At 37.5% G+C, this 24,994-nt stretch overlaps 1 protein-coding gene across 10 annotated transcripts in view; it reads right to left on the bottom strand.

Annotated features, from left to right (window-relative positions):
* LOC136853202 (glutathione S-transferase 1-like) overlaps window positions 1-24,994 on the bottom strand; it is a 498,955-nt gene that overhangs the window by 441,343 nt on the left and 32,618 nt on the right. For 2 of the 10 annotated variants that reach the window (XM_067128566.1, XM_067128567.1), the window contains exon 2: window positions 4,063-4,142. The exons of the other annotated variants lie outside the window; for them this stretch is intronic. The gene's annotated coding sequence lies outside the window, so the exon portion shown is untranslated. The remainder of the gene's footprint in view (window positions 1-4,062; window positions 4,143-24,994) is intronic. 10 annotated transcript variants of the gene reach the window in all.

Here is a 24,994-nt window from a genome sequence, read left to right as displayed (position 1 = left end):
TCACCACAAAGCTACAACACCCACTTTAAATTCTGTACGAGATATGGACCCACACCAAACACAGTCACACATACACCTGATGACCAATAAGGATGAATTCTTTTGGAATGAGCAAATGCTGCTACCAGGTTACCATAAACCATGTGAAGAACTAACAAGCCAAGGACGACTATAAGAAGACAGCTCGAACTTGGCACACCACACCCATTAGGAAAAACTAAAAGTGCTTCCTAGGCTTTGGATGGACAATGTACCGGAAGAAGGCACCCTTTGGTCGATTCTGCATCCTGAAGAGGGAGTTTGGAAGTACAATGAAAAGTCACCTGTGTTCTCTATATACGCCTTCCTCTTCTCTCATTCGTTGCACTGTGATGTCCTCTGCAACGACCCTTCAAGTCTTCTATTTAAAGCTTTCAGTTTTAGTTTTCTACAAAAGAAAACCACTGAGATGGCTATTTGTCCTTCCGCACTTTTCTGTCCGCCTCAGACCTTAAAAACTGCTGAGGCTAGAGGGCTGTAAATTGGTATGATGATCATCCACCCTCCAGTCATCAAACATACCAAACTGCAGCCCTCTGGCCTCAGTAGTTTTCATTTTACTTAAGGATAAATTTAGCCATGATCGTGCGTCTGGCACCGCTATAGGTGCCAACACCCAGGCCGCCACCACCACCGGGCTGTGGCTGAAGGTTTCACAGGCCGCGGCTGAGCTTCATACAGCATTGTAAGCTGTGCAGAAAACGATTGCGCCGAAGTTCCTTCGGCGCATTTTTTACTTGTTTGTGTAACCTTCCTACTCACAAAACTGGGAAGGAAACAGATTATTACATTCACGTTGGTTATTCCTTCATCAAGTTTTCCAGACTCCCTTCTATCCCTGCAGTGTGGTTCAAGACTGACCATAAATTTCAGAAGAAGAAGCAAAATGCTCATTTAAAATTCCTGAAAACCCCTTACACGAAAGGAAAATGGCGTCCAAATTTATATCTGCCAGTGACAGTCACACTGCTCTAAAATGGAAAACTGCAGTATCTGCAACATTTTCGAAATTGATATATGCCACCTATTGGTCTCGCAAAACACTGATACACAAGATATTGCAGTTTCAGAATGATTCTTCAGCGCTTTATTTAGGTGTTCCCATTTGCAGTATCTGCAAAATCAGTAGTAAGGCAAGGGAAAACTGCAGTATCTACCATTTTTCTCAGGTTTGTATTTTTGCAGACACTGCAGTCTTCCATTTTAGGGCAGAGTAGGCACTTGTTGTTCACACGAATGAAATAAATCCTGTTCTACCTCATTTCTCAAATATCTTAACGCCCTGCTTGCAGGTGTGTCTACAATGCTTGCAGGTGTGTCTACAGTGCTTGCAGGTGTGTCTAAAATGCTTGCAGGTGTGTCTACAGTGCTTGCAGGTGTGTCTAAAATGCTTGCAGGTGTGTCTAAAATGCTTGCAAGTGTCTACAATGCTTGCAAGTATGTCTGCAACGCTTGCAGGTGTGTCTAAAATTCTTACAGGTGTGTCTAAAATGCTTGCAATTGTATCTACAATGCTTACAGGTGTGTCTAAAACGCTTGCATGTGTATCTAAAATGCTTGCAGGTGTGTCTACAATGCTTGCAGGTGTGTCTACAATGCTTGAATGTGTATAAAATGCTTGCATGTGTACCTAAAACGCTTACAGGTGTCTATGCTTGCAGGTGTGTCTACAATGCTTGCAGGTGTGTCTAAAACGCTTGCATGTGTGTCTAAAATGCTTGCAGGCGTGTCTACAATGCTTGCAGGTGTGTCTACAAAGCTTGAATATGTCGAAAATGCTTGCATGTGTACCTAAAACGCTTACAGGTGTCTATGCTTGCAGGTGTGTCTACAATGCTTGCAGGTATGTCTGAAATGACAAGAAGGAAAGTTCTATAACTGAACAAGTGTATGACTATCCAAAACAGTCATTACGGGATACATTCCGCTTACATTCCTAAGGAAGTGTAACATTCTTCATTGTTAACCACCGGCCAATAAAAATCATCAACACATCCCAGGTTCTCTGGGAATCACTGAACAAAGGTTATTTGATGCACCCCAGTGTTCCCCGCCTTTAATCATTACAAATATTATAAGTTCCAATATTTACATTTCTCCTTATTTCTTCAATGTTCACTGCATTTCCTTTCAGGAGGTTTTTGCTATAGGATGGAATGGTAACTAAAATTCTGGCCAAAGGCCTAGCGCTGGGACCCTATGAGGTCATTCAGCGCTGAAAGGAAAACTGAGAGTAGAAAGGTTTGCAAGGTGTAACTGGAGGAAAACCTCGCAAGTGTCAGGAAAGGGTGAAAAGCAAGATGGAAAAGAATACGAATGGAGGTACAGTAAAAGGAATGAACGGGGTTGCAGCTACGGGCCGAAGGGACGCTGCAATGGACCTGGAGTATCCCGCCTATGTAACCCCCTTCTTTCTTGAGGGGGTCCACGCTCCCCCATCAAACCTTAAGTAATGAAACTCAGGCGAGTAGTTATATTGATACTGATTAAAATAATTAGGGGTCTTCTAACTTAAAACAAATACATTACATATTATACAACATATGTACATTAAATATGAAATATTATGATAATATACATCGTGTAATTTCCTTATTGTATTCCAGAGAACGCTGCTATGCTAGTCTATTGTTTTATACATATATACATACACACACACATACATACATACATACATACATACATACATGCATATATATATATATATATATATATATATATATATATATATATATATACATATACTATATATATAAATACATATATATATATATATATATATATATATATATATATATATATATATAATTATACATATACTATATATATAATTACATAACTATATATGTATATATATATATATATATATATAGAATATGAACAGACAAACAGCAAAAGCTAGAGGCAGAAAGGACGCTGCAGAGAACCTCAAATAATGCCTACAGTGCACCGCAAGTGGTGCACCAACGGCACTACCCCCAACCCCCACCCGGCCCCCACCCGACGGGATATGGGCTTCCAGTATGCCGGCCAACTGGTCCTCGGAAGTAGCCGGAATTCAGCGGCAGCCCCCAGGGCCAGAACTCGGAGGGCGAGCCAACAGCATGATAAACCACATCCATTATTATCTAAGGTCGTTGATCCTGTGTTGTGCAATCAGATTACGGGCTTTGGAGCTCCGAGGCAGCCAGACGGCGGAACAACAAAATGAGTTTTTTTTTTTTTTTACACGATTTTATTCTAAGTTATTACTGTCATTCGGAAGATGAAGAAGCCTGTTCATATGGAACAAGCCCACCAAAGGGGCCACTTAACTTGAAATTCAAGCTTTCAAAGCACATGGTGAACTATTATTATTATTATTATTATTTATTATTATTATTATTATTATTATTATTATTATTATTATTATTATTCTATTCAGAAGACGAACACTATTCATGTGAAACAAGCCCACTAAAGGGGCCACTTAACTTGAAATTCAAGCTTCCAAAGAACATGGTGAATTATTATTATTATTATTATTATTATTATTATTATTGAGTAATTTTATTATTAGTAAATATTATTATGTAAAAATCAAGATTTCGAACACCTGAACGGTGTTCCTCATCATGTTAAAACGTTAACACTGATGAGGAAAGTTCAGGTGTTCGAAAGTCTTTGACTTACAAAATATATTTACTATATAATTGATTTTTATTACTCAGATTGTTTTTTCAGGAAATTGTGAATCTATTAGCATTATTATTATTATTATTATTATTATTATTATTATTATTATTATTATTATTATTTGTTGTTGTTATTCAGAAGATGAACCCTATTCACATGAAACAAGCCCACCAAAGGGGCCACTGCCTTGAAATTCAAGCTCCCAAAGAATACGGTGCTCATTAGGAAGTAAAACCGACGATAGAAATGAAGATAGGAATTTGGTTCAACTTTAAAATCATCATAACAAACAGAACAACAAATTAAACAATACCAACGAAGACCTCAATATTAAAAAGAAGCAGATACCTTGAAAACCGCCCCGATCACCACCTCCAGACTTCTTCGTGGGATTTGCTGAAACCAATCGGCCACTGCACGCTGCTTACCTGCAAGGGAAAAATAGGGAACACCATCAGGACTGTTTTGTAAAATGTATCTATGAAAAGGCATCAACAATATTTAAAATGATACTAAAATTTTATACACATGTATATATATAAAGTATATGTGTTTGTGTGTGTGTATACACAGGGTGTAACACGTGTTTATGCAAATATTTTGGGAAATGAAAGCAATAGTCATTCTGAGCAGAAAATGTGCTATAAACATAATATGCATTTTAAGGCTTCGTTTGTTGGTGAGGTGAATTTTTAAAATAGCTGTTTATTATTAAACGGGCAAGTAAGATGGCGTACGGGGTGTCGGAGTGAGTAGCCATGGATATGGGGTGAGGGGGATGAAGCTGATCAGTTCACCTGTTATTCTGAATAGTCTCGCTTTTCCGCCAAGATAACGTGGTCCGGATACAAGTGTCCAATTCCGGATTCATTTTGAGAGCAAGGAACTGTAAAAAGTGCCTTACCGTTCCAGTAAAGTGGAATATGCAGATAAGACGCTTATTTATGGGTTTTGCAACAGTTCCATTTCTAGATCACACGGTTGTAACTCCACTGTTTATACAGAATAGGAAGTCGGCGATTAGGCCGATGTGAATAAAATGCCTCCAAATCAAATGTATTCTTTAGACACTGAACAAAAGGGAAAAATTGCATGCATCATTGAAACCTCCCTCTCCGTCAGTGGTATTCACTGGACTCCGATAAAGGAAAGAAAAGCAGGCCTAACGGAATCCCTCCTCCATCAAAGATAGACCTATTCATTAAACACCGATCAAAGACTTAAAACGTATTATCAAAAATTTCTCCTTCTCCATCAAAAGTATTCATCAGACACCAATCAAAGGAAAAAATGCACCTATGAAAACGTTTTCGTCTCCGTCACATTAAAAAGAATGGGAGCATTATGGAAAATTCACTTTCCTCATTCGTTCCCGTCAAAGATAGCCTATTCATACTGCAATAGAAAGAGGCAAAAAGCTGACATTGTTCAAAGTGCAGTATCCTCCCTACCTACAGTACATTCCCTTGTCATCACGATTAGCCCACTGTCACTATCACTCATTCAACATATAGGCGTAGGCCTAGTCTTGGCTCCTGACTCAACAACCCCGTGACGAGGCGGCAGGACAGTTTGCGCTAGAATTCAACGATCACAAATGTTGCCAAGCAACACTTACACAACATTCTTGATACATATTATTATTATTATTATTATTATTATTATTATTATTATTATTATAGTTTAACCAGACCACTGAGCTGACTAATCAGCTCTCATAGGGCTGGCCCGAAGGATTAGGATGAAATACCAGGTCTAGGCCATAGGCCTAGAACTGGGACCAAACAGGTCATTCGCATGATGATGAATAAATGAAAATGAAATTTGAATCTTGATACGTAAAACTAATCATTAAAATTAATTACATAAAGTCTGTTTACAGGTGATTTACTAATTGAAGGGACTATAATGTTACACTTTTCAATAACCTGCAAGAGAAAATCATAATTATAAGTCTAGGAATCGAGTTGGCTTAGGCGGCCCATTCACAATCAAGTATGCATGTCCACCATGATTGATCATACACTGCCACACATTGCAATTGATTAATACCAAACGTTAGTATGCATCAGAGAACCGTTCGGTCCATATGAGCAAAAGAGAAGCTTGACAATATTGCCATTCTTCTCGCGGTTGGGAGTAAATAACAAAGAAAAGAAAAAAGATGTGGATGAAGGAACGGTTTAAGAAAAGGTCGAAATTTTCTCACGATTGTCTATTGAATGAGCTTGTACTGTCATCTCCTGAAGACTACAAGAATTTCCTACGAATAGCTCATGATACATTTGCTATACTATTGACGATGGTAAAGCCCTGTCTCCTTACTTATACCCGGGTTAAGTTCTTTCAATTTTTCTAGTAATTTGTTATAGCACTCAGCTTTGAGGGTTCTATTTTTGTATTCCTCGCTCTTAATCTTCCATAAGAGTGGAAATGACTTATAGAGTTCGATGAACTTAATCCAACACTCTTGAAATTCGGTAACGAACGCCCTGGCTGCAATTCCTCAACTGAGCTTGCATGATCAACCGTCAACCTACATTCGTCCAACACGATAGACAAACTTCATGTTGGATGGAAAAATATCAAACGCCGTTATCATTCTTCAATCATGTTCGCCAACCTTTCAAACAGGCCCATATATTCTCAAATTGTATGATAAAACACCATGATGGGCATACATGTATGATAGTGAACCGCCTAACGCGCTCCAATATCCCTGAGGCTACTCACTTCGACATATTGTTCACGCCAACTTATACTTGACCGTTTAATGATAACGGTTATTTTAAAAATTCACCCCACCGACAAGCGAAGCCTTAAAATGTCTATTTATAGCAAATTTTCTGCTCGAAATGACTTTTTTCTTTCATTTTCCAAAATATTTGCATAAACTGGTGTTACACCATGTATATATATATATATATATATATATATATATATATATATATATATATATATATATATATATATATATATATATCTGCCCAGGGGTTCTTCTATGATTCACTATTTTAAGTACGTATATTGAAGTGATTTAAGGGAAATGGCATGGCGTATTATGCAAATGTGTGTATATATATGTAAATCGAGATATATGTATATAAATACAATATTTACATTATATATATATATATATATATATATATATATATATATATATATAAATATATATATATATAAATCACATACACACACATGATATATATATGTATATAAATACACAATATTTACCTATATATACGTGAATATATATATATATATATATATATATATATATATATATATATATATAAAAACACACCAAACCATTTCCTCATTATAGTGGTTGGTCAGTTTCACCGCTATATTTTCATTACGTCCAATCTTTTTTCCACTCAGTCAGTTCTGGTCTACCACATTCATCCTTTGGTACACTCGTGTACGACCGCTTTTGTCATGCAACTGAACCTAAAACTATCTTCTTTTTTCCTCAGCTGAACTTCAGACGATAAGATCCCTATTCAGAACGTTATGACAGATAGCAGAAGAATTTGGAGCAAGAAAAATGTAGGTTTAGACAAGTAAGTGGGTGCGCTGACCCAGTGTTGTTGGAAAACAGTTCCACGAGAAGTTGGCGGGTAATGGGAACAAGAGGTATTAGGCAATGACGGACCTTCAGAAAGTTGATGATGGGGCAGCGATATCGATGCAATGTGAAGGGTGTTGAGTGTGCAAAGAATCTAGTGGAAGTTGTTGAGATCACCGGAAAGCTTTTATGATTGAGGGGCTTAAGCTAAAATAAGGTTTCATGACAAAGAGAATCTGACATGCCTGCGCCGCTATTATATATTATGGAGGGTGTAATGAAAGAAATAAGGTACAGAACAGAATATAGAATTTAGGCCAAAGGCCAAGCGCTGGGACCTATGAGGTTATTCAACGCTGAAGCGGAAATAGACAGTTGAAGGTTTAAAAGTTGTAACAAGAGGACAACCTCGCCATTGCACTAGTAAACAATTGTTAGAGAGGGTGGAAAGTCTGACAGAAGAAATAGAATATGAACGGAAATACAGTATAAAAAATGATAGAGGTTGCAGCTAGGGGCCGAAGGGACGCCGCAAAGAACCTTAAGCAATGGCTACAGTGCACCACGTGAGGAGCACTAACGGCACTACAAACGCGGCCCCAAACAAACCCCACAAGGGGATGAAAGAAATAAGGGAAATACTGGATATATGTCAAATGTTGTCGGAGATGAGATGAGTGTTTGGAAATGGCGTGTGAAGTGGATATTGTTTGCTACTGAAGATTCATCGTTGGATGCTTATTATGATGGAGAATAATAATAATAAAAAAAAAAAAGAAAGCTTGAATGCCTAAAGCAAATGTTGGCAAAAAGTTAATACGAGGAGTGTTTATGGAGGACAGAGTCTGAATGGATTACTGACCCACCTCTCCTTCAAATAGGTGAAGTGGGTACGCTCATTGAGAATATAGGATTTAGGCCAAAGGCCAAGTACTGGGACCTATGAGGTCATTCAGCGCTGAAACGGATATTGTCATTAAAGGAACTGAAAGGTGTAACAGGAGAAAAACCTCGCAGTTGCACAATGAAACAACTGTTAATATTATACATACATATACAGGGTGTAACACGTATTTTGGAAAATGAAAGGAAAAGTCATTCTGAGCAGAAAATGTTCCTATAAACATAATACATTTTAAGGCTTCGCTTGTCGGTGAAGTGAATTTTTAAAATAACCGTTATCATTAAACGGTCAAGTAAGCTGGCGCGTATTGGATGTTGGAGTGATTAGTCTCTGGGATATTTGGGGGGGGGCCGTTGATGAAGCGCATCAGGCAACTCAATTGCTAACCTTTTAATTACGATTTTTTCTTGCACGTTACTGAAAAATGTAACAGAACAGTCCCTTCAACTAGTAAATCACCTGTGAACAAAATGTAACATACAGTCCCTTCAACTAGTAAATCACCTGTGAACAAAATTTAACATAACAGTCCCTTCAACTAGCAAATCACTTGTGAACAGACTTCATGTAATTAATTTTAATGATTAGCTTTATGTATCAAGAACGTAGTGTAAATGACACTTGGCAACATTATTTGTGATCGTTGAATTCTAGCGCAAACTGTCCTGCTGCCTCGTCACGGAGTTGTTCAGTCAGGAGACAAGGCTAGGCCTACGCCTATGCTGAATGAGTGATAGTGACAGTAATCATGATGACAAGGGATTGAAGGTAGGGAGGATAGTGCACTTTGAACAATATCAGCTTTTTTACATCTTTTGATTACTGTATGAATAAACTACCTTTGACAGGAAAGAATGAAGAAAGTGAATTTTCCATAATGTTCCCATTCTTTTTCATCTGACAGAGATGAAAGCGTTTTCATAGGTGCATTTTCTCCTTTGATTGGTGTGTGATGAATACTTTTGATGGAGAAGGAGAGATTTTTGATAATACGCTCTAAATCTTTGATCGGTGTTTAATGAATAGGTCTATCTTTGATGGAGGGGAGATTCCGTTAGGCCTGCTTTTTTTTCCTTTATCGGAGTCCAGCGAATACCACTGACGGAGAGGGAGGTTTCAATGATGTATGCAATTCTTCCCTTCGTTCAGTATCAAAAGAATACATTTGATTTGGAGGTATTTTATTCACATCGGCCTAAACGCCGATTTCCTATTTTGTATAAACAGTGGAGTTCAAAACCGTATAATCTAGAAATGGAACTGTTGCAAAACCCATAAATAAGCGTCTTATCTGCATATTCCACATTACTGGAACGGTAAGGCACTGTCGCCAGTTCCTTGCTCTCAAATGAATCCGGAATCGGACACTTGTATCCCAGGCATGCTCAATTGTCTCAGCGGAAAAGCGAGACTGTTCAGAGTAACAGGTGAACTGATCAGCTTCAGCCCCCCTCCCCTACCATCCATGGCTACTCACTCCGACACCCCGTCCGCCATCTTACTTGCCCGTTTAATGATAACGGTTATTTTAAAAATTCGCCTCACCGACAAACAAAGCATTAGAATGCATATGTGTATAGAACATTTTCTGCTCAGAACGACTTTTTCTTTCATTTCCCAAAATAATTGCATAGACTCATGTTACACCCAGTATATATATATATATATATATATATATATATATATATATATATATATATATATATATATATATATATATATATATATATATATATATATATATATATAAATTACAGACTGAATGTGTTGGTAACTTCAGTCTTGTATTTTTCACAATGATAAAGTTTCAAACATTTTTACAAAAAAATAAACACATCCACAAAATCTACATATTTAAAATAATGCTGTGATCAATTCCCAAATACAGACAGAGAGCAAAATACCCGAACACGCCCCGCACAAAGAGCGGAAATAAAATTCAAAAGGCAATAAAAGGAAAACGATGCAAGCAGGTGTTGCAAACAAGAGGAGGAAAAAAAAATCCCAAAGTCTTTGCATGTAAAAGATGCTTCCCATTCAAGCGTTCGCTAAAAATGGGTGCCTGGAATTCCAGGTGCCTGGAATTCCAGTGGGGGTAGCTGCCTCCCGTGTTTATTTTCTCACGCTTGGAGAAAATTCTCTCTCTCTCTCTCTCTCTCTCTCTCTCTCTCTCTCTCTCTCTCTCTCTCTCTCTCTTACAGCGCTTTAATAAGCGTACACCATATTCTTTGAGATCTCAAGTCAGTCTTTCTGTATTTTTCTTTAACTTAATCCTAATAATAATAATGTACAATAATATTCTTGGAAGCTTGAAGCTTTTTCAAGTCAGTGGCCCCTTCGGTGGGTTTTTCCATATGAATATTGTTCATCTTCTGAATAATAATAATAATAATAATAATAATAATAATAATAATAATAATAATAATAATAATAATCGAAATCGTCGAATTTGCTCTTTAAACAGCTCAACTAAATCGACAAAGGAGAAAACAGAGTTATCAATACTCTGGTTAGAATAAGCTATCACACAATTCTATATAAAGCTTGAGGAATTTCGGTTGAGAAATTATAAATGCAGGCAAATGAACAGACCAAAATTACCTAATTAAGAGTATTCGTACCAATTAATATATATATATATATATATATATATATATATATATATATATATATATATATATATATGATATATATATATATATATAATATATATATATATATATATAATATATATATACCTAGGCATGTATGTTTATGTAAATATAATTACAAGAATTAAGTTATCTTCACTAATAAGGTGCGGTTTAAGAAAATATCAAAGATTAGTCGCTTCATCAATTATACTGTAAATGCTGGATCAAAACAAGATAACGCACCTGCGTAGAAAACTTTCACATCTGCTCATCAGAAGCGCATCTAACCCCTAAACAAGTGCCAGTCTACCTGTAACTTGCGCTCTCTTAAGTGCCAGTCTACCTGTAACTTGCGCTCTCTTATCTTCCCTTAACACTAACGTAACTTCCTTTCCAACACCTATTTGACTCTCACCTTCTTCCTTCGCCCTCTTTTTCTCCCCTTAAGAAATAGAATTCAGGCCAAATGCCAAGCGTTGGGACCTACGAGGTCATTCAGCGATGAAAGGGAAATTGACACACGAAAGGTTTGAAAGGTGTAACAGGAGGGAAAACCTCGCAGTTGCACCATGAAACAATTGTTAGGAGAGGTTGGATAGCAAGGCGGAAGGAAGGGAATATGAATGGAGGTACTGTAAAAAGAGCATGACGGAAGAAAGGGAATATGAATGAAGGTATAGTAAAAAGAGCATGACGGAAGAAAGGGAATATGAATGAAGGTATAGTAAAAAGAGCATGACGGAAGAAAGGGAATGTGAATGGAGGTATAGTAAAAGGAATGAGAGGGGTTGCAGCTAAGGGCCGAAGGGACGCTGCAAAGAACCTTGAGTAATGCCTACAGTGCACCGCAGGAGGTGCACTGAAGGCGCTACCCCCCTACGGAGACACTTTCAGCAATCTATCAGCCATCATTCATTTTGCAACACCAACCCTTCTCAAGGCAGAATGACCATCCTTACACCTACGCTAACATTTTTATGACTTCTATACTGTGTATGTATATATAAGGCGAACACAGACATACATACACATACACACACACACATATATACATATAATATACATATATAATCTAATTTATATATACATATATACAAAAATATATATATATATATATATATTTAAATGTTTGTAAAATATGCAGGAAATAAATACATATTCTGACTTCATACACTGAAAGAGAGAGAGAGAGAATGAGAACACGGTCTACATTAAGCCTCCATAAAAACAATTAAAATCTTCTGCAAATGATCACCTCCACTTAACATTTCCTTCCAAAGAGCTGCTTCAGGAATGCGAGACATTTCCCCCGAGACAGTCGTCCTCCTCCTCCTCCTCCTCCTCATCTCTCACTCGAACCCGCTGTCATTTCCGGGTCTGCTCCCTTGATAAGCCACGAAATGGGAAGAAAATCAAACGAGTAACAAATGCGCCGAAGGTTCTTCGGCGCAATCGAGTTTTCTTTACAGCGTATAATGCTGTATGAAACTCTCGCACACGGACCATGAAACCCTCAGCCGCGGCCTATGAAACTTTCAGACACGGCTCGGTGGCGGTGGCCTGTGTTGTTGGCATCTATAGCGATGCCAGATGCACGATCATGGCTAATTTAACAACCTTGGATAAAATAAAAACTACCGAGGCTAGAGGGTTAAAATTTGGTATGTTTGATGATTGGAGGGTGGATGATCACCATACCACTTTGCAGCCCTCTAGCCTCAGCAGTTTTTAAGATCTGAGGGCGGATACAAAAATTGCGGCCGGACAAACAAATAGATATCTCCATAATAGTTTTCTTTTACAGAAAACTAAAACATATTATGCTCATATTTTGCTGATATTAAGGCCGAGGTTGTTCACCACATTCAAGCTAAATTTTAACGCGGAGAAGCTTCAAATTTCTTTCGCTGAAAAAAAAAAAAAGTTCCTCACCCAATTTTCCAAATAGCTTCTAGACTGAGATCTATTCCGTTGTTCAATTCCATATTTACTTTAAAGAAAATATCTGACTGAAAACAGTGAATAAAATCAATCCTACAAATGCTCAGTAGGATCTTGCAACAGGAGAGCAGTCACCGTGAAACTGAACCATATCAGTGACCTCATCACTAAAAATGGCAGTCCAACATCATGAATGCTGAAATCAAGACAGCAAGTAAGGATGATACATCAGGCGATTGCATTCCTTCTTGCATGCACAAAGAAAAGTCTCCAGGATTTGGGACCTGTGTTATTCTCAGTACAGGATGAATACCTGTATCTTGTGCCTGGAATAAAATGCAACTCACTGACGCCGACATAAGAACTGACCAGAGGTATGCAAACAATCACCTTCGAATTTGATTCTCCCATCTTGCCAACAATTCTCAACAAAAGTACTGTCAACTATTATAAACTTTCATTTGCTGACAAATATAAACTTTCATTTGCTGACAATATAGTAATATAATATATATATATATTATATATAAATATATATATATATATATATATATATATATATATATATATATATATATATATATATATATATATATATATATATATATATATATATATATATATATATACAGGGTGTCCATAAAGCCGGTGTTACGAAGTTCTAGAACGGAAATGGCACCGTGACATATAATATCCACCTTAAGGGGATAGAGATAGACCAGAGAGGGGAAAAATGGAAATCTTTCATACTGACCATAATATGAATGCCATTCATGCATCAAAAATTATCTAAAATGTTATCTAATTTTTCTCTCATTTACTTAAGTTGTAACCTCATATTTTTATTATTTTTATTACTGCCACAGTTATTATTCTGAATGTCATTTCATTATTATTCAGAAGATGAAACCTATTCATATGGAACAATCCCACCACGGGGCCACTGACTTGAAATTCAAGCTTCCAAAGATGTTCATTAGTAAATAAGAGAAGGTAATGGGAAATACAGAAAGCAGAGATGTCACTTATTATTCAAAACGTCGTTTAATGCAGTAACACCTGTAACAGCACGCCACCAACCCTTCCACAGTTTCTGGAGGATAAGCTTAATTCGCTCAGTATCCAAGTACTCGACAGGCTCTGTCCAATACGGAGTGAAGAAGACAAAATAAATCACTTTGCCTCTCTCATTGTGAGCAAAACATCTCGTGCACAAAAGGTGCATAAATGGTCCGTAAGCTGTGACTATGAACAGAATCTACTCAAACACAGAACACACACATTATTATTATCATTATTCAGAAAATGAACCCTGTTCATACAGAACAAGCCCACACGTGCCATTGCCTTGAAATGCAAGCTTCAAAAGAATATGGTGTACATTAGGAAGAAGTAAGAGGATGTAAAGGGAAATACAGAAAGAAGAGATCTCACTTATTAAAAATAAATAGATAAAAATGTATTAAAATCCAAGGATAACAGTATTAGGATAGTAATACATTGCATCTTTGCTTGAACTTCTGAAGTTCCAATTGCATGACATCTTCAGGGAGACTGCTCTACAGTCCAACAGTGTGAGGAATAAAGGACCTTCAAGATTTGAACAGAATAGATTATAAAATTGAGGCGAATGGCAAAGCGCTAGGACCTATGTGGTCAATCAGCGACGAAAGTGACATTGTGAGCCAAAAGGTCTCAAAGGTGTAACAGGAGGAAAATCTCGCAGTTGCACTATGAAACAATTGTTAGGAGAGGGGTTAAGGCAAGTAAGATGGAAGAAAGGAATTATGAATGGGGGTACAGTAGTAACAAACACATTCAAGTCAAGAACAGAACATATCAAACTGATGAAGAGGTTGTTACCCCTAAAAGGAAAGAGAATATTGTCAAATTTTTTCTATACCAGTGGTTCTCAAACTTTTTTAGCCCATGCAACCCTTCACCATACGTCAGAATGTCATTCAAACCCCCTTCCAAAATTGTCTGCCTCAAAAGATGCATTCCAAATTATATGCAACGAGATACGAACACAAACACACAAGTTAGCAGAAAGAACAGCATGACCTCTCAGTAGTGCAGACCTATGCACACTGCATTTTGTGTGGTCCTAGAGCCAGTTTGAGCCTGCCAATCTGTGGTCACAATTCTCCCTCTGAAACTCGGAAATTCCCCCATAGGGGGGATTCCTCCCTGGTTGAGAACCACTGTAATCTAAACCTTATGACAGATTTGACAGAGGTATTGGGTAAGTAATTTGCTGTGAGTGATTTATGGTTTCTGTGATAAAAGTGAAGCGCGAGTTGTTTTCTGTAGATACAAGGGTGACTGGTTTCGTGTAAGAATGGATCTAAGACGAAAACATGTTAGCTCTCCAAGCTATTTGATACTTTTAAAGATAAAATGATGAGAAAAGTCAGAGAAATGAAACTGATGAGAAAAGTCAGACAATGGGCATTAGATGTAGCCTGGGTGGAGAGTTGTGTGATGAGAAAATAGGTCTGACTCGTGTATGGAACGTATGTTTGGAAGAGAACGTAAGTCTCTAAAGAAGTATCTTTGTAAGAGAAAACTGGAATGTGAATAAGATTCAAGCAAGAGGATAAAACACTGAATGTTAGTATGAATGTTGGAAGCATACAAAGGTCCGATTCATACAGGCGACTGTAAGTGCAGTGGATACGACGAAAAAAGAAAAGTATAAAAAACAAATAAAGCAAGAAAGGTAGTTAGTTACACACAAGATTTAGACCAGCAATGACTACATAAGTCAAAATTGGAATATACGAAGGCATAGTTAACCAACATATACTTTATGGAAGTAAAGTGTTATGTTAAATAAAACGGGTTTAATCTATGTGGATAAGGGACTATCTGTGTAGACTATTTGGGTGAAATTGTATTCAGGGCCCTAATTTCCAGGCAGTGAAATACTACATGAAAAATGTAAATAAATGGTGCAACTTGTATGGGCGAGTTGATGCAGTGCTGATGGTCCCTCTCTCTAAGCAGTGGCCAGCGGTATGGAAGGTTTTTGCATAAGCAGTTTATTCGCATTTCTGCAGTTAGGCATAAATGTGGCAGCAACAAATTTCTTGTTTTTCCTTTGAACCTAATCCCTTGCTAGGGGAGAACGTCGTTATACTGAATTATAATACAGACACACACACTATATATATATATATATTATATATATATATATATATATATATATATATATATATATATATACATATACTCGTATGTGTGTGTTAGAGAGAGAGAGAGAGAGAGAGAGAGAGAGAGAGAGAGAGAGAGAGAGAGAGAGAGAGAGAGAGAGAGAGAGAGAGAAACTAATGGGACACTTTTACCATACACATCTGAACTGTGGCTTTCACAAAAAATATGTATTTATACAATATATTTATATATATAATATATATTATATATATATATATATATTTATATATATATATATATATATATATATATATATATATATATATATATATATATATATATATATAGTATAATGAAATATGCATTAAGAAAACAACCAATTAAATTCTAGTGACAAAACCGGACTCGCATCTAGCTTAAAGAACAAAGCACAGTCATGGAATAATCCAGATGCCTTCTGGTACAGTGACTCAAAAATGTTTTGCAACAACTTCAAAACTTTGCGGACAACAGCTTACAATAGCGACATCAGGCGCTATCTGGTAACTCCGTCGTAAGCACACGAAACAAAGCACAAACGAGACTGGTGCGTCAGAGGAATTATATACCTCCCGTTCCCCTTAAACCGGTTTTTATTTCTCTCTGTCATTATCGTAATTCCTTTATTTCTCTCTTCGTCATTATTATAATTCCTTTTTTTAATCATTTATTCTCTCTCTCTCTCTCTCTCTCTCTCTCTCTCTCTCTCTCTCTCTGCCACTAAGTATCCATCGGGTGTTACCAGATTTTCTCCCTATACTTTTTTTACTGGTTTTTTTAGCCAAGAAGAAGAAAGACTCTGAATTTACTCCCATAAGGACTGAATGGATGACTAATTATAGTTTTTTATTTGACTCTTTTACCCTTTTACCCTACCATCATGAGCGAAATTTTTCAAACTGTTTCGTTATTTTTCGCAACACGGATTTTTCACTCACCACTCTTTTTATATTGTTAACCGTATGATTAACAACCAAAATCGAACAAGAAAAGCGCATTTCCTTGTTTATATCAAAAGAATAAATTATTGTTAGGTGAACGAAAACTTCTGGAACACGTTGCAAAACATTTTTGAGTGACTGTACAGGAAATTAGCGAAGGACCTCAAAACACAATACAAACTGGCAGACTGTGACGTCATACCTGACGTCATATCCCAAAGACGATGATGACTCCATGTTGTGTCAAGTCTGACTTCAGCACAAAAGATGCACTGTTAGTTTGTGAAAGCAAAGGGTTATGATTGGGCGGCTCGGTGGTCTGTCCGGGGAAGGACCTAAGAAAACAAGAGAAAGGAGGAGAGAGAGAGAGAGAGAGAGAGAGAGAGAGAGAGAGAGAGAGAGAGAGAGAGAGTGGGGTCTTGACACCTACTTAGGAAAGCGGTCAGGAATCCTTTATCTTTACTTTTTTTTTTCCATAAGCATCTACGTTTTGTGTCGTTCTCTAATCTTATTGGTTTTATAATATGAACAATCAATTTCTTCTTATTCTTAATAATAATAATAATAATAATAATAATAATAATAATAATAATAATAATAATAATGGAAAAATAGGGTTTATATGAACAATTAATTTCTTTTTATTCTTAATAATAATATAATAATAATAATAATAATAATAATAATAATAATAATAATAAAACAGGGTTTATAGGAACAACTAATTTCTTATTCTTAATAATAATAATAATAATAATAATAATAATAATAATAATAATAATAATAATAATAAAAACATCATTATTACAACAGCAAAATATTTTCCGAGACTATTTTCCTGGGCACGCGATGACCTTACTTGAAAATTTTCAGAAAAAAATAAGATCATTGGAGAGAAGCAGCTACATACATGGTGCAACGCCAATAATTAATAATAATCAGGTCCTAAAATAAAAACGGTATATAAAAACGAGGCGAGACAGCAAAGACCACCTTTCTACAGCTTGATGTGATACATTTTTTACATTCTATTATTATTATTATTATTATTAAAATTTTATGACGAGAACGTTTGTTTTCATTTGAGGTGAGAAGTCTTCAATGTTTTGCAGATTTTATTATTATTATTATTATTATTATTATTATTATTATTATTATTATTATTATTATTATTATTATTTATTATTATTCAGAAGATGAAGAAACATGCATTATTATTATTATTATATGAGTTTATTATTCAGAAGATGAGAGAACATGGTGCTTTATTATTATTATTATTATTATTATTATTATTATTATTATTATTATTATTATTATTATTATTATTCAGAAGATGAACCATATTCATATGGAACAAGCCCATCAGGGCCACTGACGTGAAATTCAAGCTTCCCAAGAATATAGCGCTCATTAGGCAGTAAGAGAATGTAAAGGGAAATACAGAAAGAAGAGATCCTACTTATTAAAAAAAGGAAAAATAAATTAATAAATCAATAAACAGATAAAAATGCATTAAAACGCAAGAGGAATAGTATTAGGGTAGCACAGTATTGCTTTGCATCTTCCCCTGAACTTTCGAAGTTCCAGCTGACGTTTCGAAGTACATTGCCCAAATCAACTCCAAAGGGAAGTCACTCAATCTTGACAGATGCACGATGCCGTCCAATTGCCTCAAAGAAGGAACGAGTGGAAAATAAAAATTGAAAGTGTAAGTACAATGCGCTTTCGCAATCACGCGAAGGTTGTTTATTATTGCAAAATCCAGCTGTGACTTTCGCAATTCTTATGTTAAAAATATGTTTAGTGAAAACTTTTTAGAAGTGATATTATTCTAATTATAAAGACCCCCCAAAATTTGCAAACTTCTATTAAGCTTTCAGAAGGAAAAGTTTCCTCCCTGTTGCAAGACATGCAGCTTTTAGCCCACCAATCGGGAAGCTTGAAAGGATGTTTAGTATATCTTAATAAAAAAAAAAGTAAAAATTGCGTCAAAGTTTCTTCGGCGCAATCGAGTTTTCTATGCAGCGTGTAATGCTGTGTGAAACTCTCGATGCGCTGCAGTATGAAACTCTCAGCTACGACCGGGCAGCCCTCAGCTGCACCCCAGATGAGGTCAAGTGAAGGTGAGTCGGCGACGCCTCCGGAGCTGGACTCGGCGGTACCAGATGCATGGTCATGGCTAATTTTAACATTATATCGAATAAAAACTACTGAGGCTAGAGGGCTGCAATTTGGTATGTTTGATGATTGGAGGGTGAATGATCAATATGCCAGTTTGCAGCCCTCTAGCCTCAGTAGTTTTTAAGATCTGAGGGCGTGCATAAAAAGTGCGGCTGGACAGACAAACAGCCATGACACTAGTTTTCTTTTACAGTAAACTAAAAATCGAGTATAACAACTGTGAACATGAAAATAAATTACCTCGTTATGAAAAGAAAATCACAAGATAAAATTAAAGCAATGGCGGTAAAATTAACAAGAACTATAATACAACGGTAATAAAACTTAATAATCACAACAAGACCATAAATTAACATGAACTACAATGAAACGCTCATAAACTTACTAACACGAAGAGAGACCAGGAAACTGATCCATAACAAATCCGAAAGTAGGCCTAATGAAGCCGGGGCAGATGAAGACAGTCCATCTTGCGATGGGCCCAGGAAAAAAAAAAATCTATAAGACTGTATTTTATAGAGATTATTAACTAGATGTTGATCTGTGCGACTCTACCCCGTCGGAGGTTAGTGCCGTCAGTGCAATGTAGGCATTACTTAGGTTCTTTGCAAGCGTGCCTTCGGCCCCTAGCTGCAACTCCTTTCGTTCCTTTTACTGTACCTCCTTTCATATCCTCTTTCTTCCATCTTACTTTCCTTAACCCTCTCCTAACAATTGATTCATAGCGCAACTGCGGGGTTTTCCTCCAGTTACACCTTTCAAACTTTTTACTGTCAATTTCCGTTTCAGCGCTGAATGACCTTAGTTGCCCCAGTGCCTGGCATGTACATGTATGCCTAAAATCTACAAATCAATCAATCTATAACTGGTCTCTCAAACATACATTATTAAAATAACAGGAGACGTTTGCTTCTTTGTACCTTATAGAGAGGGAACTCAAGCCAAGATTGCCAAGGCAGGCACTGAAAAGAACAGAATAGAACATAGAATTTAGGCCAGAGGCCAAGTGCTGGGATCTATGAGATCAATCAGCGCTGAAAGGGAAATTGACACTAGAAGGTTTGAAAGGTGTAACAGGAGGAAAACCTCGCAGTTGCACTATGAAACAATTGTTAGGAAAGGGTGGTAAGTCAGGTGGAAGAAAGACAATATGAACTGAGATATAGTTAAAGGAATGAAAGGGGTTGCAGCTGGGGGCCTTAGGGACACTGCAAAGAAAACCTTGAATAATGCCTACTGTGCACAGCATGAGGTGCACTGACGACACTATCCCCCCCCCCCCGGGGGTAGGGGGAGGGCACTGATAAAGTGGCTATGGCACAGACAAAGGTTTGAGACAAAGATTATTTGCTCACCACCAGGCTCCAGGAAACTCGACAGAACATCCAAGATGACTCAGATGCCATACATGGATTCATATGCATTTCCATCAATTACGTAAAACAAATCTAAAAGAAAAAAGTCAACAGTTTGCTCTAGAAATATCTGGTTCACTTCTACTGGACAAAAACATACGAGTATTAACTACTTTGAAAACGAGATTGAACTATATATATATATATATATATATATATATATATATATATATATATATATATATATATATATATATATATATATATATATATTCAAGAAGATATGGAACTTGATTAATGTATAAATAAAGGCAAAAGCCACGAAGGAAAACTGAAGGAAAATTGAAACAAAGGAGGTGAATTTGTACATGAAACTGAACATATTACCATATCACCATGTATTAGAGCAAAAATATGAGAAGAAAAGGATCACTTCATGGTCTGGCTAAAAATATGACATAAAAACTTTCTATCGACATTTTCTCGAACCTTTTTTCTACTAGCGTCGAGATCAGAGAAATTCCCCAAATAAAAAATTCACAAGAAAAAACTAAAGAGGAAAAATCCCAACGTGGCATTCAGCAGCAACAGCGCGGCGAGCTCTCATTGGCCGACTCACCGCCGAACAGCGTTCTCATTGGCTGCCCTCGACATTCGATGCCATATGTTACCAACCAACGCGACGTCACGGAGCGCAAGACCAAACCTTGAAGACAGGGGCACTGTTCTGCCGATTCTAATTTAGCAGTAACAAAATTACACGCTCTCCGTCACTTGAATTCATTCACGTCTACCTCGCGGTCGATAAGCGCTCTTTATCTGAAGTTGCCCGGCATAAATTCTCTCTATGCGCGTATTAACATCATCTTTTGAACGGCGACACGCGACGAATTTAAGCAAACGTCGATAAAAACCAGGATCAGTCCCGGAGAAAAACATAAAAGAGTTAAGAGCAGCTGTGTTGAGCGCAGTGCTGTGAAAGGGGGGCGGTGCACAGCACCACCTGGCACCAAACGGGTATCCATTTCGCTTACCTAATAATGGCAGATGACTTGTATGGTATTTAACAAATTGGTCAAAACTTCAAAAAAAGAAATCCAATGAAGCCTCTTTGGTATCATTATACTACGTACTGAAATAATAGTATAGAATAGAGTACAGTACAGAATTTAGGTCAAAGGCCAAGCGCTGGGACCTATGAGGTCATTCAGCGCTGAAACGGAAATTGAGAGTAAAAATGTGTTGAAAGGTGTAAAGGAGGAAAACCTCGCAGTTGCACTATGAAACAATTGTTAGAGAGGGTGGAAAGTCAGATGGATGAAAGAGAATATGAAAGGAGGTGCAGTAAAAGAAATGAAAGATGCTGCAGCTAGATGGCGAAGGGACGCTGCAAAGACCCGTAAGTAATGCCTGCAGTGCACCAAGTGAGGTGCACTGACGGCGCTAGCTCCCTACGGGTCGCAATGGTATAAGGATAGAATGTATGTAAGTCACTGATCACCACACAGCGCATACCACAGCCAAATTCAAATCTCGACATAAATTAAAAGACAATCCAATATAAATTAAAAGATAATCTCAGATCTCCAACCACATTTGGTCTCATCTCAATCATTAATGGAAGCCTTCCTACGTAACTAACCAATCCCACTAAGTTCCTCGTTGGACTGGTCGGTACCGTTCTAGGCTAGCACTCTGCAGGGCCCGAGTTCGAATCCCCGGCCGGCCAATGAAGAAATAGAGGAATTTATTTCTGGTGATAGAAATTCATTTCTCGCTATAATGTAGTTCGGATTCCACAATAAGCTGTACACGTCCCGTTGCTAAGTAACCCACTGATTCTTAGCCACGTAAAATAAGTCTAATCCTTGGGGCCAGCCCTCTCTAGGAGAGCTGTTAATTAGCTCCTCAGTGGTCCTGGTTAACTTCCTCCAAGGTTATCGAAATAAAACTTCCTCCACAGGCTAGACTTTTCCACAGGCTTATCGAAATACAACGATACATTTTTATATGTATCATAGAAAAACTAACATGGGCAAATAAATTTGTCAGTGCACCTGCACTCAAGAGTTACTTGAGACAATCGATGTAACTTTCAAGCTTATGAAAAGCATGGCCGAGTCAAATCTAATAAATACATCTTCTCAAAATCAAGATCATGGAATTCTCTTCAGTTTTCAAAATGTGATAAAAAGGTGGAACAGAATACAATACAGAATTTAGGGCTAAGGCAAAGCGCTGGCAGCACTTACGAGGTCATGCAGTGCTGAAACGGAAACTGACAGTAAAAAGGTTTGAAAGGTGTAACAGGAGGAAAACTTCGCAGTTGCACTATGAATCAATTTCCCTGTTGTACTATGAATCAATTGTTAGGAGAGATAGGAAAGGAAGATGGAAGAAAGAGAATATGCACGGAGGTACAGTAAAAGGAATGAAAGGGGTTGCAGCTAGTGGCCGACGGAACGCTAAAAAGAACCTTAAGTAATGCCTACAGTGCACCGAATGAGGTGCACTGACGGCACTCCCCTCCTACAGGGGGAGTATATTTAGAAATATAAACAATTAACATACAGGAAAAGCTGCCTGTGAGCAGGTTAACATATAAATTCCTCAACGAAAAATGAATCACTCTAACTCACATGAGAAACCACTCGCCTTGATAAAGGAGGATAACTCAACTCGCACACTGCAAGATAGAAATATTTCACGGATGTGAAAACGTACAGCTGAAGGACTGTGGTAATTGAATTTCTGGGAAGTGAGAGCATATCAACGTGGCCTTTTCAGCAAATCATTAGTAACAACTGTAAAGAAACAGTGACGCAATAACACACCGGTGTTCTCCTCACTGGTTCGTCTCGATAAAATGAAAACAGACATGCATGGCACTCAGATGTCGCAGGGGGTGGGGGTTCGCGTCTCCGCCCAGGGCGATGAAAAATCACTGGCTCTGTATCGTGATCAGTCACTGCTTCAGTGTGGGGTCTGCTGCGGTGGGAGGTTGAAACCAACTTTCTTTGGAAGCTTGAATTTCAAGTCAGTGGCCCCTTTGGTGGGCTTGTTCCATGAATAGCTTTCATCTACAGAAAAAAAATAATAATAATAATAATAATAATAATAATAATAATAATAATAATAATAATAAACTTCAGTGATACAGACCCCGGACTGGGACCTTATGATGATGTGCACTGTCTTCAGATTCTCTTGTCAGAATTGCCAGATCCAGGAACCTTTCCTTCAGCATGACCTTTCTTTATATTCTGACGAGGTGCACATTTGATAATGATGGTACTTTTCGTTTATTTCCCTACCTAAAGAGGGGAAGTTGAAAGCTCAGGAACCAGAGGGAGGCGGAGTTCCAAATCATGGAACAGAATGGAACAGAATATGGAATTTAGGCCAAAAGCCAAGCGCTGGGACCTATGAGGTCATTCAGTCCTGAAAGGGAAATTGACATTCAGTAAGGTTTGAAAGGTGTAACAGGAGGAAAACCTCGCATTTGCAAATGGAAACAATATTTAGAGATGGTGGAGAGTCAGATGGTAGAAAAAGAATATGAACGGAGGTACAGTAAAAGAAAAGGGACGCTGTAAAGACCCCGAAAGGACGCAGCAAAGACCTAGTAGTGCACCACGCGTGAGTTGCACTGACAGCACTAACCCTACACCCTCTCTGTTGCACTATGAATCAATTGTTAGGAGAGATAGGAAAAGAAGATGGAAGAAAAAGAATAAGAACGGAGGTATAGTAAAAGAAATGAGAGGTTGCAGCTAGGGGCCGAAGGGACAAAGCAAAGACCCTTAAGTAATGCCTGCAGTGCACCACGTGGGGTGCACTGTAGCTCTATCCCCCTACGGGGCCAAATCATGGAAGCACGATGTTGCAAGCCTTATATTTATTTTGTAAAAAGAAAAAAAAAAAACTTTTTCTTTCAAGCTGTGTATAAAGGAGGTTACTCTGGGTCACTAATCCAGCACACGCTTACCGTTTCCCTAAAAGGAAAAGGTTTCTGCTGCTTCAGAGCAATAGTTATCAGAGCCACATCAGGGCTCAGAGCCTAATGTTTTCTAATGAATACTTTCGTCCCACAAACGGGTCCTGCCTGCATAGTTTCTCTTTCCCAATCCTAAAACTGAAGGGTTTTAAATCTGGAGAAGGGGATTTATCGCTGCCCATGTAATAAAGTGTTTTTAAAAGTGCCAGCAATTTGCATTCTCTCTCTCTCTCTCTCTCTCTCTCTCTCTCTCTCTCTCTCTCTCTCTCTCTCTCTCTCTCTCTCTCAGGATTCAATTCAATGTCTCCCTAAAGAATTAAAATGAACAACACAAAATCAGAATCAAAACTAACAGACCCATAACAAGAGTAACATTGTAAAACTCAACAGAACAATAAACAAGACCATTAACAACAGTATTTACATTATTTACAAAAATTCTGTTGAAAGTAAAAATAATTGTGACCATGTAATTGAAAAAGGTGAGATCAGCAAATAAAAGGCAAATAAAATATCCGCCAGGTTTGCCACAACAGCTGGGAGAGAAATAAACCACTCAGAA

The sequence above is a fragment of the Macrobrachium rosenbergii genome, chromosome 26, assembly GCF_040412425.1.
Source record: "Macrobrachium rosenbergii isolate ZJJX-2024 chromosome 26, ASM4041242v1, whole genome shotgun sequence".
Taxonomy (NCBI): domain Eukaryota; kingdom Metazoa; phylum Arthropoda; class Malacostraca; order Decapoda; family Palaemonidae; genus Macrobrachium; species Macrobrachium rosenbergii.
The sequence above is the reverse complement of the archived record's forward strand: the minus strand, read 5'-3'. Positions and strand labels throughout refer to the sequence as shown.